This window comes from Macaca nemestrina, chromosome 2 (genome assembly GCF_043159975.1).
Source record: "Macaca nemestrina isolate mMacNem1 chromosome 2, mMacNem.hap1, whole genome shotgun sequence".
NCBI classification, from domain to species: Eukaryota; Metazoa; Chordata; class Mammalia; order Primates; family Cercopithecidae; genus Macaca; species Macaca nemestrina.
In genome coordinates, this window is record NC_092126.1 from 86,319,737 (window position 1) to 86,337,547 (window position 17,811).

The 17,811-nt window shown below is 34.8% G+C and overlaps 1 protein-coding gene across 16 annotated transcripts in view; it reads left to right on the plus strand.

Annotated features, from left to right (window-relative positions):
- The window catches only part of LOC105490003 (neuroligin 1), a 926,407-nt gene that overhangs the window by 189,610 nt on the left and 718,986 nt on the right, over window positions 1–17,811 (plus strand). Inside the window, exon 1 of one of the 16 annotated variants that reach the window (XM_011755193.3) lies at window positions 9,628–10,279. The exons of the other annotated variants lie outside the window; for them this stretch is intronic. The gene's annotated coding sequence lies outside the window, so the exon portion shown is untranslated. Of the gene's footprint in view, window positions 1–9,627; window positions 10,280–17,811 lie in introns of those variants that run through there. 16 annotated transcript variants of the gene reach the window in all.

Sequence of the window (17,811 nt, forward strand, 5' to 3'; positions counted from 1 at the left end):
CCAGGCTATTTTGTAAAAAATTTGAGTCTCACTATATTGCCAAGGCTGGTCTCAAATTCCAGCTTCAAAGGCCTTGGCCTCCCAAAGCCCTAGGATTACAGGTGTGAGCCACTGCACCCAGCTCCAGTAATTCTAAGCAAACAAACAACAACAAAAGTTATGATGACTTTACACTTAGCAAACACGTATGAGCATCAGGTTTAGAATTTTAGTTAATGCCAAGATTGGTAAACTTCAGTTTCTGGAATCTTGTTTGAAGACTAGGACAGTTAATTTTCATGGCACTTTTTCGTGGTGACTTAAAAATAATAGATATTAGTTCCAAGAACACTTCTTCACATACTTTTGGTATTCTAAATTAGGTAACAGATTTGTACCTGAAATCTTAAAACAAATTTAAGTTACCTTCAGGTTTTCTTATTTCCTCACCATCATATTCTTTTCCAGTTCAAACACCATTGGAGCTGAGATTTAATAGTTTTGCTTTTCTCTTGGTCATTTGCTCATATTATGTAGTTGGTCCCAAGCAATGTTATTCTTATCCTATCCTTGGCTATCATTTTCTTCTAAAAGTACCAGATAAATTTCTTCCTATTATTGCTGGCATTTTTACAAACGCCAGTCAACTGAGTATCATTAGGTAATCATTCTCTTCTTTCATGTTCTTTTTAACTTTTGTTTCTTTTCTGATCTTTCTTTTTAAATATAATTCTCAAATACAAAGTTATCAGAAACTTGCCTATAAAACCATCCTGATAATTTATAGAAGCCTTTGTGATTCTTTATCTAGATTGTGACACAGGTTTAGAATGATATGGAATAATATGTAAAATTTTCTTTTTAACTTGTTTCTTATAATCTAAAGCCACACTATTCTTTATGGTAGTCACTAGCCATATGTGGCTATTGAGCTATTGAAAAGGAATTATTCCAAGTTGAGATGTGCTCTAAATATAATATACACATTGGATTTTGAATATATTTATATGAAAACAATTAAATTTCTCAATAATAGTCTTTCATATTGATTATATGTTGACATGATAATATTTTGACATATTGGGCTAAATATAATAAAGTATTAAATTTAATTTAACTTGATTCTTCATTTTTTCATGTGGATGCTAGGAAATTTAAAATTGCCTATGTGGTTCACATTATGTTTCTATGGACAGAACTGATTATTCCCAGACTATTTTTAATATTTTTAATTTAATATTTGTAATTAAGTATATTAGTTTCCTATTGCAGCTATAACAAATTCCCTCAAATTTAGTGGCCTAAAACAACACAAATTTATTATCTTATAGTTTAGGATGTCAGAAATCAAAAATGATTGTCAAAGGCTGTGTTCTTTTTGGAGGTTCTAGAAAAAATTCCATTTTCTTGCCTAGAGACTACCTGCTTACCCTGGCTTGTAGCCCCTTCTTTTGTCTTCTAAGCCAAGAGTGTAGCATCTTCAAATCTCTCTGACTCTTTCTCTCTCTTCTCTGTTTCTGTTATCACATCTCTTACTCTGATTCTGACCCCTGACCCTCTGCCTTCCTCTAATAAAAACCCTTGTGATTATTTAGTACCCATCTAGGTAACCCAGAATAATCTCTCCATCTCAAGATCCTCAATTTAATCACATTTGCAAAGTCCCTTTTGCCATGTAAAGTGGCATATGCACAGATTCCAGGAATTAATACATCTATGGGAGGGGTGGAGGGTATTATTCCAATTACCATATTAAGTATATTTAATGATATTCTTTCTTGATTTGTTAATTTCATTTTTTAAATTTTGGTTGTGGTCCTGTATTTTAAGATCAACAAAACTGTAACACCAAAAAATAATCATAAGAAACATCAAGTCAGGTGTGGCATGGCACAATGGCTTCTCATCTGGGTGATGCTGCTGACCTCGATGTGATCTTAGTTAAGTCACTTATCTTCTTGGACTTTTTCTGTTTAGTGAAAGGAGTCTGTGAGTCTATGAAGGAACTTTAAAAGTGCAGTTCTTTGGGCCACTGTTCAAATATACTCTAGTTGTTTTAATGATTATTTTGAGCCCTTGTAAGATGAATTTCAGCTACAAGGTATTTCTTGTAGCTTCACCAGACTTATGAATGATGAGGATGTGAATTGTGAGTTGGTTTAATGTATTACACATAAGCCAAGAATTATATTCTCATTCCATCATATAATGAGTATACTTTCTGTTAACACATAAACCATATATCCTCATAGTCTTATCTATTTTGTGACATAACAAATCATGCTTTGAACTATTTTGACATTACCTTTTCTGCTTAATCTATGTAAACAACTATGTCTGAAATATTACCATGTCCTGCTTTCCTTCTCTCCCTTCCTCCTAGTACGATTTATAAATAAAGGGTCAAAAATTAATTTTTTTTTGTAACAAATCCACCATTTGTTAGCTTGTTTATCACTAGGGAAGATTTGGGAAACTTTTAGAGAAGAGGACACAAGAAAAGGCTGAGAGTCATGAATTTTATGATGGTTGGAAGATTGAACAATTTCTTATGCATTGAATGTAACATAGTTATGTCATTCTGTTTAATTAAATCATTCTACTGTTTGTTTCTAGGTCATCAGAAATAATTTTATTCACATACAAGCAAAAGCAAACTCTAAAACCAAACACAAATGATCTTAGAAAAATATATCATTTTTGAAAAACTTGTGATGTATTTTTTCAGTTTCTTGTAAGTAATCAAAGATTAACTAAAGGAACAGATTAATGTATAGATAGATAGATAGATAGATAGATAGATAGATAGATAGATAGACAGACAGATAGAGACAGAGAGACAAGAAGACAGAGAAATAACCATTCCTTTAGAAGATATCATTTTAGGCTGGGTGTGGTGGTTCATGCCTGTAATCCCAGCACTTTGGGAGGCCGAGGCAGGTGGATCACGAGGTCAGGAGACCAAGACCATCCTGGCTAACACTGTGAAACCCTGTCTCTGCTAAAAATACAAAAAAAGTAGCCGAGTGTGGTGGCGGGCGCCTATAGTCCCAGCTACTTGGGAGGCTGAGGCTGGAGAATGGCATGAACCCGGGAGGTGGAGCTTGCAGTGAGCCAAGATCTGGCCACTGCACTCCAGCCTGGGTGACAGAGCGAGACTCCCTCTAAAAAAGAAGGAGAAGGAGGAGGAGGAGGAGGAGGAGGAGGAGGAGGAGGAGGAGGAGGAGAAGGAGAAGGTCATTTTAAGGGTTCCTTTATTTAATATTTTGGAAATCATGGAACTAAATATTTTGGGACAGGTAGAAGATGCTCATTAAGTTGCTAATTGAACAATAATGAAAATTCAGGCTGGTGTTCAAGTTTAATTATGTAATTAGCATAAAATCCTATCCAAAAATAGAATACCCAACTCTTGTCTGTGAAGTCAATGAGATGTCAATGCCACTGAGATATAAGTAAAAATTTCTCTTTTCATCTTGAACTATGGAATATTAATTTTCATGTGGTTTCCCATCCTATTAGGTCAAATTTTATAGTATATTGTGCTAATATTGGAAACATAGACTCAAATAAACTAATATTTTACAATAAACATTAATAGATGATATTTAATAAGATGGTTTCCTGATTGTGTTTTTTCAATACTTAAATATCTAAGATAATTTTATACAATTTAACTCATTCTAAACTACATTGCCATGCCAAAATCAGTCATGGTACTATGGAATTAAAAGCCACCAAAATATCAAGAGAACCTGCTCAGAGGTTATTAGAGCATCAGCGTGAATACTACCTCACAAATATACATTCAAATATGAAGAAAATATTCTGCAAAATATTGCATTATGCTATTATTAGCTAAAACCTTTGAAATTGGAAATTTCTATATTTTTCAATTTTACCAATTAAATAAATGTACAAATTACAGATGTAAAAAAGACCTCTTTCTAAAAGAAAACAATCTTAATTATTAGCATAATGGCACCATTATTGGAAAGTTTTAAACACGTCAAAATTATTTAAGTTTGTTTTGAAAAATCTGGATTTATTTCTGATTTAAACCCTTTTAAGAGTCCCTCTGTAAATATCTTTTAGCATCTCTAACCAACATTGATGAAAAAGCCCCATTTCAAAAGTGGCAGTCTCATGCTAAAATATCTAGTCTTGGCTAGTCACAGTGGCTATGCCTGTAATCCCAGCACAGCCAATGTGGGCTTATTACTTGAGCTCAGGAGTTCAAGGCTAGCCTGGGCAGCATAGCGAAACCTTGTCTCTAGAAAAAAATACAAAAATTAGCGTGGTTTGATGGCATGGCATCTGTATTCTCAGCTATTCAGGAGGCTGACATGGGAGGATCACCTGAGCCCAGGGAGTTTTAGGCCGCAGTGAACCGTGATCGTGCCTCTGCACTCCAGCCAGGGCAATACAGTGAGACCAGGTCTCAAGATAATTAAATAAATATACAAACAAAATGTCTAGTCTTGCTCATCACTTCCTTAGCTTCCATTACCAGTCTGTATTCTATGGAATATAAAGATACATCTGGTATATTCAGCATCCAGGTAGATGTGTTCCTCCAATACGTATCTGAAATATAGTCAGTACCAGTCAAGCATTTTAAGTCGTCTCTTCTAATTAAGCAGGCTTGTGGGAGTAGATTCTTCCCAGTAGAAAGAACATCTTTGTAAACAGTCACTTTTGCAGTAGTTAGAACTTACAATGTTGCAACACTTTTTATTTTTTTTCTTTCATAATTCCCAATTGCCGTTCATTTAGATTCAAGTTTTGAGCATATAATATGAGGTTCCATCAGGGGAGTTCTGAAGATAGTAGAGGATTTTTTTCCTCCAGACTTGCTTTACAATTCTGTTTTATTTTATTTCCAGCTTCAGAATTTTAAAAATTATCTTTAAAAAATTATTGTCAGTATGTAGTAGGTATATATGTTTATGGGATACATGAAATATTTAGGTTATTTCTTCTTTTTCAGACACTGACCTGCAATCTTTCACAACATCCTAAAACATTTATCAAAAGCCAGAACTGAATTGATTTGACCTGGTCATAAAAGATGTGCATTTATATCATTTATCAAAAAAACAAAAAATCCTTTTCCCAAAATAACTCTTTTGTACTAAAAGCAACAATGAAATACTTGCTCATCTACTTGTTACGAAAACCATGCTATTTCCTCACATTATCCATTTGGTATTAATCAATCCATCATTTTCTATTTGGCATAGAAACCAAAATAAGATATGTAATTCTAACATGTTTTTTTATGAAAGCTGAAATTTTAATAACACGGTAAAATTGGAATGCCCTAGAGTGCTCGGGTTTGCCAATCTTGACTTTTATTTCCATTATTATTGTTCATACTAATTCTTACTTCCCTCTTGTATTGATTTCGTTTTCTGAAGAAATTAGCAGGCCCATCTAATGAAGAGATTCGCTTCATTAGAGAGTTTATTCTCTTCATATAGCAACTAGTTTTATTGTTTGACCTATTAAGTCAGTCATTTACTAATAATTTGTATCATGAGGGATACAAATATTAAATATATTTCTATCCTGTCAGTAAATCACCAGGGAGATAAATGAATTTGATTCACATTTTTATCCTCAAACACCTTTCCTCTATCCCTCCTTCTCCTTTCACTTCTCCTCCTTTTACTCCTCTTCCTTCATTAACTACCTTACTCTGTCAACCCAGTTTACACTTAAATACACTGAAAAATGAACCTTCAGTTCTATATTAATATCTAATACTTGTTCAGTATGGATGCTGAAATATTAATTTATAATAGTAATAGCCATTTACAATCAACAAATCAATCATCAATGGGAAACTAAGGGTTTGTGGTGGTTGGCTGTTTTAAAATCAACTCTTCTATGATATACTTTGGATTATGCCCAGTATACAGGAGGTATTCAACAAGTGGTTGCTGAAAGAATGTCAACCTCTCCAAATTTCAGAAATATAATGGTACATCTGCTGCTTCTCCCCAAATTGGCATACCACTATTTCCTCATCACAAATCTGTTTTGGTTATTTCCAGGAAATCTATTCAGAATAGTTGAAAGTTGATTGTTTGACAATTAACTCAAGCATTTTTCCTGAGTCCAGGGTGCATGGAATAGTATTAACTGCTCAACTGAGTTATAAAAAATGTCTTTTCTTGGGAGGCCAAAGCGGGCGGATCATGAGGTCAGGAGATGCAGACCATCCTGGCTAACACGGTGAAACCCCGTCTCTACTAAAAATACAAAAAATGAGCCTGGCGTGGTGGCGGACGCCTGTAGTCCCAGCTTCTCAGGAGGCTGAGGCAGGAGACTGGCGTGAACCCGGGAGGTGGAGCTTGCAATGAGCCGAGATCGCGCCACTGCACTCCAGCCTGGGTGACAGAGCGAGACTCCATTTCACCAAAAAAAAAAAAAAAAAAAAAAATCTTTTCTAACATTTGGTATCTCTTTTGCATGGATTATGAAATATAATGCCTAGTGATTGTGAAATGAGATTTCCAGCCTTCATATTTCATATCAACAAAGTCTTCTTATTTGAATTCACATACATATTTTAATATTCTGGGTGAATTTTCTTTCATGTTGTAATTTCAGCTTATGGCTGCACTGGCTTTGGTAGTTTATAGTTAACTGCTCAGACTGAACATAATCAATCAGTTGATTGACTGTTTCACAATTTCAAAGGCCCCGTTATTATTTGTGAGATCAAAGGAAAATACAAGAAAGAGCTAGCTGAGGATTATATATATATATATTTTCAATTTCAACCACATTTTCCCATTTAGGTGGTAATTTTTGCTTCCTAGCTAGGATTTCTATTATCAGTTATAGAAATAAATAAACACCATTCCATTTACACTTCTTAGAAATATTCAGTAGTACAGTTTTTAAAAAAAAACTCCATATAAAAAGCACGTTATGAAATATTGAAATTTCATAATTTTTTTCACATACACATTTTTTAATGAGAAAATTTTATAATATGGTAAAGATTCACGGAAATCATGTAGTCTAAATCTTTAATTAAAATAAAATATTTAAAGCATATAAACAATTTATATAGTAATATTGTAGACACCTGTGTACTCAAGATTCAGGCTGATAAATAGAGCACTATAGATACAGTTGAAGCTTCTGGTGATGCCTTTCCAATTTCACTTACTTGGCACCCTCCCCACAGTAACCTCTACCCTGAATACCATGTTTATAATTATCATGCCTGCTGATATAGGTTGCTCTATAAGTGTATCTGATCAAATACAATAGATGTAATTATTTTGCATGTTTTTGAATTTTATATACAAATAGCATCATTCTATAAACATCTTTCCACGACATCCTTTGTTGTTGTTGTTGTTGCTCCACATTATATTTTTTGAGATTAATGTATATCAACTCAAAGAGCTAAGGTCATATTCATTTTTCTTGTTACCGTTTCTGCTATTGCAGTATATGAATATTCTATAAATATTTTGTCCAGTTATTTATCTAAAGGTGTTTAGATTTCTCCCTCCTACTGTTTTTTTCTGTTTCAAATAATTCTGGAATGAATAGTTCTAGGAGTGGAAAAACTGGATTATAGGATATAAGAATGTTCAACTATTGATAAACTGCTCTCTGAACTTGTACTATCATATACTCTCCATAATTTCTTCATTTTCATCAATATTAAGTTTTGCTGGACTTGTGAATTTCTGCCAATTTCATGACTGGGAAACAAAAATTTCATTATTTTGAATTTCATTTCTCTAATAACTAGGGAGACTGAGGACCTTTTTCAGATGCTTATTGGACATTGAGAATCTTGCTCTTTCAATGAACTATTCATTTCCTTAACCCATTCTTTCCTATCATATTTTTTATCTTTTATAAGACCCTTTATGTACTTTGGATTATAATCCTTCTTTGGATATATGCATTGCAAATATCTTTTATGAGTGTAAATTGGATGTATATAATTGTTTTATTTTAATATATCAAATTTAACATAATTTCTTTATGGACTTTGGTTTTTTTATCTTGTTTAGTAAACCCTTCTGTTCTCATCTATCCAAAATCACAAAGTGATTTCCCTCTAAATGTTGTAAAATTTTGCTCAGCATCTTTAGTTCTTTAACCCACCTTAACATACATACATGTGAAGTTGCAATCTTGTATTATCATTTTTTCATGTGGCTAATTCAATGTCTGAATATGTCATCTTCCCTCAGTGTTTTCTAATGTCACCAGTTATTTATCAAGTTTCCATAAATGCATGAATATTTTTCTGGACTTTCTATTCTGTTCCATTGGACTAGTTTCTAGCCCTGAACCAAATCTGCACTGCCTCAGTTACTGTTATTTTATGTTAAGCCTTAATAGTTCGTATGGGAACTTCCTGAACCTTGCTCTTCAGATTGTATTGATAATTTCTTACTCTTTGCCCTTGCAAACACATTTTAGAATTAACTTTTCAGGTTCCACAAAAAAGTTGTAGTAGATTTTATTAATAATTACATTAGTTCTATAGGTTAATTTACCATATTGATTCTCCCATCCAGGAACATGTATATTTGTTGATTTATGTCAGTTTACCCCTTAGTGTTAATAGAAAAATTAACTGTGGGCCAAAAAGTGATGGCCCAAAGTCACATGGCCAATTAATAGCAACACCAGTGGTAGAAGAAAGGTCTTTTGACTCCTTAACACCTTGTACACTAAAAAGGCTTAATTATTTAGTCATTTAAAGAATACCTTGGACTCCTTGCAGCTACAGAACCCCTCACCATGAAAGAGAATTCAACTTCTCTAGTTTACTAGGCCCAATTTGTGTTTCAAGCCCTCAAAGTGTGATTAGAGTGCTTGAGAAAACAAAGTCCTGAAATTCCTTGCATTGACTCTCTCTGGAGTCTGTCCGAAATGCTAGGGTTAATCTTGAGGTCATTGAATTTCAAAGCATTCAGGTAAGCAACATTGAGGCCTATGTAATGACTCTTAGGCCTTGCTCTGTGACCACAGGCGTACAGGAACTATCACTTGCTTTGCTGAATGAACACTAAAAGTCCAAAATAAGAAGAAATTGTCTAAGAATACACACACACACACACACACACACAATCATAGTCCTTCAAAGGAAATAAAATTTTAAATGTTTTTCTAAAAGCAGCATATCAGGATGATTGAGGCTTCTTCTAGATCGATAGTTATTCAGGAAACAAATACAGTTGCTTTGAAATCACCGAGTTGCCTCAAATTGGCATTTTAGCTACTAACTGCCATTGGGGAAAATGTTGTAGAAAAAAAAAAAAAAAAGAATCCAGAGGAGACAGAAGCACAGAAGATTCAGTCTTTAAACATAAAACAAAGAAACATCAGATGCTGTATTCAAGCAGTCATATACTATTCATGTTAATTGCAGTTCAACCTTCTTTAACTACTACAGTAGTCAGTTATCTGAAGGGGCAAAAAAAAAAAAAAAAAAAAAAAAAAAAAAAGTGAGGAGAGGGGATGGGAAAAAAAAGTGAGATCCCTGCAATATCGCCTGGAGCCACTAGGGGTATCTTTGTACCATTTTTCATCCTGCACCGATTTGGAGTAGAAACCTGTATTAGGGTAAAAACAGGGTCCTCGGCATTTTTTTTTTTTTTTTTTTTTTTTTTTTTGCAAGGAGTGCACCCAGAATCCAAAAACGATTTTTTAAAAAAGAAAGAAAGAAAGAAACCAGAGTTTTTTTCAATCATCCGAACAGGGTTATGAAATTGTTCTTGTGGACATCAGCACCGGGAATTCATTTTTGAGGTCAATTTCCAATCGAGATAAATCTATTGGATTAGTAGGATTATCTGATTGCAGCCGAAAGAAGTAACGTTGTTTGATCATTTGTATTTCTTTCCTGATGGTCGGATTTACATGGAGGTGGCTTTGGGTCCCCAGGATTCTGGATCGTGGTTGCATCTGGAGAGAAAAAAGGATCAATCGACACGTTTTGGAAGTGTCCGTGGGTGAATAAAAAAGGAGGGGGGGGGGGCAAAACTGGGGTTGCGGATGCTTAAAGGAAAAAAAAAAAAAAAAAAAAAAAAGAGAGAGAGAGAGAAAAGGAAGCGTCGTGAATCCTGAAACAAGAATTACTGGGTGCTCGAGATTTCAAAAAAGCGTCTAGAAACTGGTAAATACTTTGACCATTTCAGCTTGAATTTGAATTTGACGGCGAAGTGTTGCAGAAACGGTCTCCTTGAATCACTGCAAAGGGACCGGGGAAAGATGAGGGGTCTCCCTCTGTGGATTTATCTTGCTGAGGGTAAGTTTGTGGCTCTTTTATTGGGAGGGGGCTGACAGGGTTTTGTGCCACTGCGCGGAAGGTGATGCGGACGCGGTGCCTGTGAAACGGGAAGAGAAAGGGGAATGTAAAGCCACCTCGCGCATCCCCGGAGGATCGCTAGGGAGCTACCTAGATCGAGCTAAAAACCTTATTTTTGTGGCGTCGGTGGGGGAGCCAAGCAGCTCTCCAAGCTCTCAACTTTGCATTGAAAATCTCTCAGTTGGGAGATGCTTCCCAGATCCAGTGCTTTCTCCTAGCACTACTTTAAGGAGAGGAGGCGGCGGTGCCTTGGACAACCTGCATGTAGAGCGGAAAAGCCCAAGTAGAAATCGCTGGTGCTTCGGCCGCCGTTTCGGCGGCTGTCGTGGCTTCTAGGGGGATATTTTGGAGTGGGAATTGGCTGTTTTCATGTTGTCTCCTCCCCCACCCCTCTCTTCCTACCGCTTCCCACTTCCCACTTCTCTCAGCCAGACACTAAAGAGTTACAGGGTCACTGCACCGTATAGAGACAGTAGAAGTGGGTGACTGGCCACACATGTTATCTTGTAATTCGCTTGCAGGACTTTCCATAATACAAGTCCGAGGTAACTTTCTTCGAGTTGGTGCAGCCCAGGAAAACGTTGCAGGCTTTTTGCCGAGGGCCCAGGCTAGCCAGTGCGCCAGGCAGAGGGCTGCGTTTCTGATGCATCCCTGACCTGCCTGCCTCGCCACTTACTGGCTTTTCTTTCCAACTGAGCGGTGCGCGCGCGTTCCCAGACATTTTCTTGCAGCTTAATTCAGGGATTTTTTTCTTTTTAAAAAGACTTTTGTAGCTCCCAAGAAAAACTCATCTTTATTTGCAGAAGGAAATCAATTTCAGCAGCTATAATTAATCACTCAAATGAGTGAATATGAATTGACTCAGGCAACTAAAAGTTGCTTTGGAACCCAGAAAAGCATATTATTCTGAACTCATTTTGGAGTCCACGTAGCTTCAGAACAATTGCATACAAAGAACTGATTTATTTGAGGGATGTATATAAATGTGTTCAGTAGGCTAACGAATCTGAGACTTCAACATCACAATTTTAGTTGGCTTTCTTTTTTAATTTAACGCCAATTCGTTTAATTTTAAACTTTTAGACATTCGAATGCCTTGTAATAAAGTGGAGATAGATAAAAGATAAAACATACATTTTGTACGATTTAATCTTTAGAAGAAAAGTGTTACCTTTTTTCAGGGATTTCTGGTTTACAGATTATAAAGTGTATGCAGGTACCTTTGTGGTTTTACCACTGAAGTCTGTTATGTGTGAACTCATCAAAAGGCAACTCTTCAATGTCATCTGAAGCACACTCATTCTCTAGTACTTTTTTTCAGGAATTCCAGTTACATGCGACATTCTGGCTATTGAAAGATTAGTCTCACCAGACTTTCTCCCTGGATTGATGTGTGTATGTGTGCATCTGAAATCTAATTTTGAAGCATGCATGTGAGATTTGTTTTTTAAAGATGAAATAGCAAAATGTAAAACTTTTGTCTCCCAGGAATTCTTAAGTAGAAAAGGTAGATATTTCCTATTTCAGTAGGCATCGTATAAGATTATTTAGAGATTATAGAAATAATAATAAATAGTTTCTCCAAACCCAATTGTTAGTTTTAAGGAGATATCGGAGAAGCTAGGTTAGTCTCTTTTTACTCTGCTATAAGTCACGTGGTTCTTGTGCAGGCTGAAAGCAGAAGAATGGACGTTCTGTGTACTGGCACAGTCTAGCCACTGATCCCAGTCACACTGTCTAATAGTTTTTAAAATATTTTTCAAAGTTTAAACAGATTTTTAAAAGACAGCTAGCAAATAACTTTAAGTGGTAATAGCAAATAAGTAATGACGGTGAGTGGTAAGTGGGTTGGAATTTCTCTTTTTAAGCTAATAGAGAATATGGCTGTTGATAGAAAAATAGATGGATAATGTGAAACATGAAAAAGAAGGTCCTTTTCAAAGTTGATTTGCATATTCCAAAACCGTTAAATCAGTAGTCATTGCTTGTGCCACAGTGTTAAAATGGAAGACTTAACTTAATGTGCCTTTGTAGTGCCTGGAAAATATGTTTCTGTCAGAATAAACAATCCTTTCTACTCCCTTGTTATGTTCTCTTTTGTCAGTTAAAATGAAAAGGGAGAACGTGAACTACTCTTTGTTATAATCTACTTGGGAGGGGCTGTATCCTTTGTTTCTACAAGCAGTACATACACAAAACTTTGGTAAACATTGTAGGTAGTAAATCCACTTTGGAAAACCAATAACAATGGAAATAAGTATATACAAAATACACACCAAAAATTTTTTTTAAATTGTGGCCAGTAAACAAAGAGCAAGGTACCCAGTTAGATAAATGCTCTCCCTAATAGAGCGGATTGTTCTAAGAACTATTGAAAAACCTGAGGAGTTCACTGAGAAAATTATTTACATTTAGCTCTATCTTACCTGATACATAGTTTTGGTCATAATTATTAAAAAGAACATGGTAGACTTGATGAGTTGTGAATATTCTATAGAGTAACACAAAATGTGGTAGTTTGGGGTGAAGAGATGGAAGCTCTCAATTAGCCCTGGAAATTTGCAAGCACAGTTTCTGATATAAGTGACAAGAAATAACACTGGATTCCCCTAAGCTTATCACTATGGAAAAACTGATGTTTCTTTCACTGGAGTTTTGCTTGACAGCTGCACCTCTCCCTCAAAAACCTTTTATGTGTTGTAACTGGCCTAACATTCACGAAAAGCTAACACATTTGCTATAGATTCTTTCTATGATTTTGAGATGATTAACTACATTAAATATTATTTTACATTAAAAAGAAGTTAGCAACACACTCTTAATTAGAAACAAAGTGATAAGGGCAATTATTTTTAAATGACTTGTTGAAATTTAACACATGACACTTCCAAGTGCAAATCTTCCAACTCTTTTGCTTTATTGAGAAATAAAAAAGAACAAAACTCAACTTTCAATTAATTTAAAATTCAAGTTTTTGACGTATTAAATTTGCCAACCATTGAAAAATATCAAATTTGTGAACACTCATGATGAATCTAAGGTTTTTATTGCTTTTTAAGAGATAATTTAAAACATCATGAGGTAGCTAACCATATAATCCTGTGGGATAGCAACATTCCCAACTGTTTCTAAGAAAAATGATTCCTTAATAGTAACACATTTGCTTGGTCACTTTTGTTCTATTATTAATGAAATAATGTTGATAATATCAAACATTACTATGTTGGTATAAAATGATCTGAATAATCTCTGCCTTCAGGAGTCATCCCCCAAACAAAGTAAAATCAAACAAACAAAAAACCCCACAGCCATTTGGTAGCTAACCTGTGTGATAGAGAATGACTGTCAACTCAAAGCTTAAGTGAAGTCAGGGAAAACTAGTGAATCATTCCAGGCATTTGAAATTATTAGACATTAAACTTTTGGGGCATTTTTATATGAATTCTTTTTATAACAGTCAGTATAATCTCTTCTGTGCCTATTTCTGTTACATGTAAGAGAAATTCTAGTCAATGGCAAAACGCTTTACTGCTGCCATTACTGCAGACTTTATAGATCAGAGATGTGTCAGCATGTTAGCTTTAGCAGTAATGCCTCTTTTGTGTGAAACCTTATGGGCCTTGCCGGCACTCTCTCATCCTGACACTCATAAAACGTTCAAGTCTTCATATTTATTATTTAATTTTCTTCCTATATATAGCAACACAGCACTTCAATATATGAATGTGTAGTCAAAAAAATGACAGGCAATTGTGAGTGGGACTAATGAGTTTTAATAATACACATATTAGGGACTGCTAAAGGAAGTTTAATTAAGAAAAACAAGTTGAGCATGAAATTCATTTTGGAACAAATGCAAGTTAGGTTACTACTACAGATGTGAATTCAAAAACCACAGTGATATATCACAGGAAATTAAGTTCCAGCCTGAGACTAGACTTACCTAATGCAGTTGACATCTTAGGACTTAGCTTTAAGTGGACAAACTTTGATTTAACTTATGAAACAGAAGAATATGTACTTTTTTTACTTTCTCCTGGTTTGTATAGAAATTTTACTTTAGTATTTTCACTGTGTATCCAGCCACACTTTATGTACATGATATTAATTCACTTGTGACAGGCCATACAGTAACTTTTTCTTTTTCTGTGGCCTACTTTTCTAATGCTAGATATGCCTACAATTAGAGCTACCTGCTGAGGCCCATGCTATCTCTTTGGAGGTGCTATAGTTGGTGCTTCATTAATAGAACTGCATAGTCATCAACTTTCCTCTACCTATAATTCTGTATATGTTTTGCATAATTTAGAAAATAGATAGACTAATGTGTTTGCTTCCTTACTTTTATTTATTTATTTTTTTGGGAGTGGCAGTGTGTGCGGAGCAAAAGCAGAAGTTGGAGAGGAGATTGAATTTTGGGCAAATATTTTGTTAGAATATGATTTTCTTATATTTTGCCTGTATTGAAATAACACAGACACTTTCTAAAAAGAGTAAATAATCAGGCAATGATATGAAAGTCTTTTTGTATATATATGGTTCTCAACAACTGCCTATTGGGAAACATCCAACTGATATACTGTTTTTTATACCAAAGTTTGTCATCAGTTTTGTGTAACCATAATGATTCTTTTTTCTTCCCTGACACACCCGATGAATCGTGGATCTACAGGAGAAGAAAAGAGGTTACTTGTAGTGTTTGAAAATGAATTGAACATTGTCGGTGCTTTCTAAAAAATAGTCACAATGAATACTCTCATATTGTCATATGGAATACTTTCTATGCTTGGAAGATCAACAAGTTCAAACATGTAATCAAGTAATATTGATTTGATAAAATCCAAGTTGAGATTATCATTGGTATAAGTTTTTTCCATATGACAACCACCACTTCCATGACAGAACTGACCAGAAAAAGTGATTACAGCATAGAACGTTGACCAATGGTTGTCACAATAGTCACACCTTGAAAATAAAACTTGAGCAATTTCATAGTTAACTATAGAGCTAAAAGGAATTAAAGTTCACTTCAGCAACCATTATGTTTCAAGTCAGTGCATCTGTCATTTCTAATTTAAATCTGTATTACTGTCCAACACTTTACACACAAGTGACAGTACTATCTATTCTTTTTCTTATGGGTAGAAAAAGTCACCAGTTTCATTACCTGTTTAACTGTGCCAAGTGTTCTAATACATATGTTACTACAAGATTGATGCCAAAAGTCCCTATATTTCATGCCATGGTCTTTAATAACACCATCTAAGAGGGAAAATGTTTTTTGTTTTGAAGGAATACTGTACTAGTAGTCTGTATAACCTCCACCGTAGTAGGGGATTTTTGTCTGGTTTGTTCGGAGCTGAGTGTATTTCTCTTCATCACCTAGAACAGTACCTGGTACATAACTGAAGATCAATAAGTGTTTATTCAATGAATAAATGAAAATCGACTCATGTTCTAGCCTTGGATGTTAGTAACTAAACATGTAACCTCTTTATGTAGTGAATGCCTGGGATCTTCATTTTTGCTTTTTAAAAAATGTATAACCAGTAATTATTTGAATTGACAAATTTTTTAAATAACATACAAAATTCCAAAGGTAGGAATGATTCTATTCAAAAATTGAACATTAATTAAAGACAGAGTAATTGAAGCTTTTTAGTGATTTCATATGGAGTTTATATACTTCACTTTGATAAATTATTTGATCAAGACTTACAAGTGTATTAGGATTATTTATGTTGTTATAATTTACTGAAGGTACATTAGAGTTATTTTCTTCCATGAAGAAAATGTGATATCTCAGAGAATGCTGGAATTACTACAAGTTATTTCAAACAGGTAGAACATGAACAATAAGACAGTAAGATTTAAAATATAACTGTTGGGGATTTTCATCATTACTTAAGATCTTTTTTCATTTGTAAAACTTTATGATCCCATTCTCCCTATTATAAAATTTGAATTTAAATGGTGACTTTATTTGGCAACTTATGTTCCATGAGTATATTAAATTCTTGTTAATATTCTATTCTATACATTAATATATTGATATACTATTTGTGTTACACAAATGGCCTATGAACAGGGCATTGTTTTGAATTTTGTTATTTTTATTAGTACTAATGCAACTTTTATATGAAGGGAGAAAACGATGTAGATATATAAAGAAGATTGCTAGTGTGATATTCTTTCTCCTTTGGATCACTGGTTGAGCTCTAAGCCAGGTCAGAAGTGACAGGAAACCATTATTGCTGTTTAGTGCCTTATGTGAAAGGAGTTGGTGGTCTTAGTCCAGTTCCTAGTAGACAACTACTCCTTAAACAATAGTCACTACACTATTTGCCAATTCCAGCAAAAGCCTGGGACTGAATGGACACAAAGGTTTAACTACCCTCTCTCTGCTGATCATCCTCCAAGGGGTCAAGATTGACACACCCTGGCACAGGGCCATACTCAGACTTATCACTGGCCCTGCCAAAGTCACAGCTATTCTCTGGCAACAAGGGATTTTTTAAACTGGACTTTAATTAAGCAGGGAACCAGGAATGGCAATTTTCCACTCTTCCCAGGCATCAGCAACTCACTACAAACAAAAATAAGCTTAAAGAGTGAGTTGAGAATGTAGCACTCTTTTTAGGTTGTGTTAACTTCTCTATAAAGATACTAACAGGCATAATTAAGTTGCTTCTGGAAGCAATGACTTGTGACCCAAAGGTGGCCCCTTCCAGACAAAAGCATCAACTTAATATCAAGGGAAGTAATCAGCTCTACCAGGCTGTCTCTTCTGAGCTCTTGAGTGATTATTCATTTTCTTCTGTGGGATCACAGGGTCATCAATTGGTTTTAAAAATGTATCCTGTGGTATTTTACATATACATTAAAACTGTTGCCCATGACTTTTGAAAAACACTCAGTCTCATTGATTTTTGCCCCTCTTGCCCCCTTCGTCTTCCTGTTCATTTGGAAGTCGGGCTTCCTAAGTAGATTCTAGATGTAACAATTAATATTTGGAGATTACACCTGAAAATAGTTTCAGAATAAATAGAAAGTAAAACTTATATAGTTAATGTTAATTTTTTCAGCCCCCCTTCTCTTCAGAATAACAAAATAAGAATCTGTCTAATATTTAGCCATTAGTTGTAATGAAGGTTATAGCAGAAATACTCAGTTGTGTAATGCAGAAGACAATGCTGTCACCTTAATCTTTTCCTCTTTTTGTTGTCAGAAAAGCTATTATGGCATCTTAGAATCTTATTTTATTTTCTTTTTTGCCACACAATAATGGAATTAGCTGCCAGTCTGTATGGATATCTGTGCACACTCCTACATGATGAGAAATTTCCATTGTACTGTAACCTGTTTCCACCTCTTCTATGTTTCATTCTCCGTGGCTGCAAGTTTAATTAAGCTAATGCCTTCACGGAGGTCAAGCATCACAGATGGATAAATAAAATCTGAGGGTTGTGTTA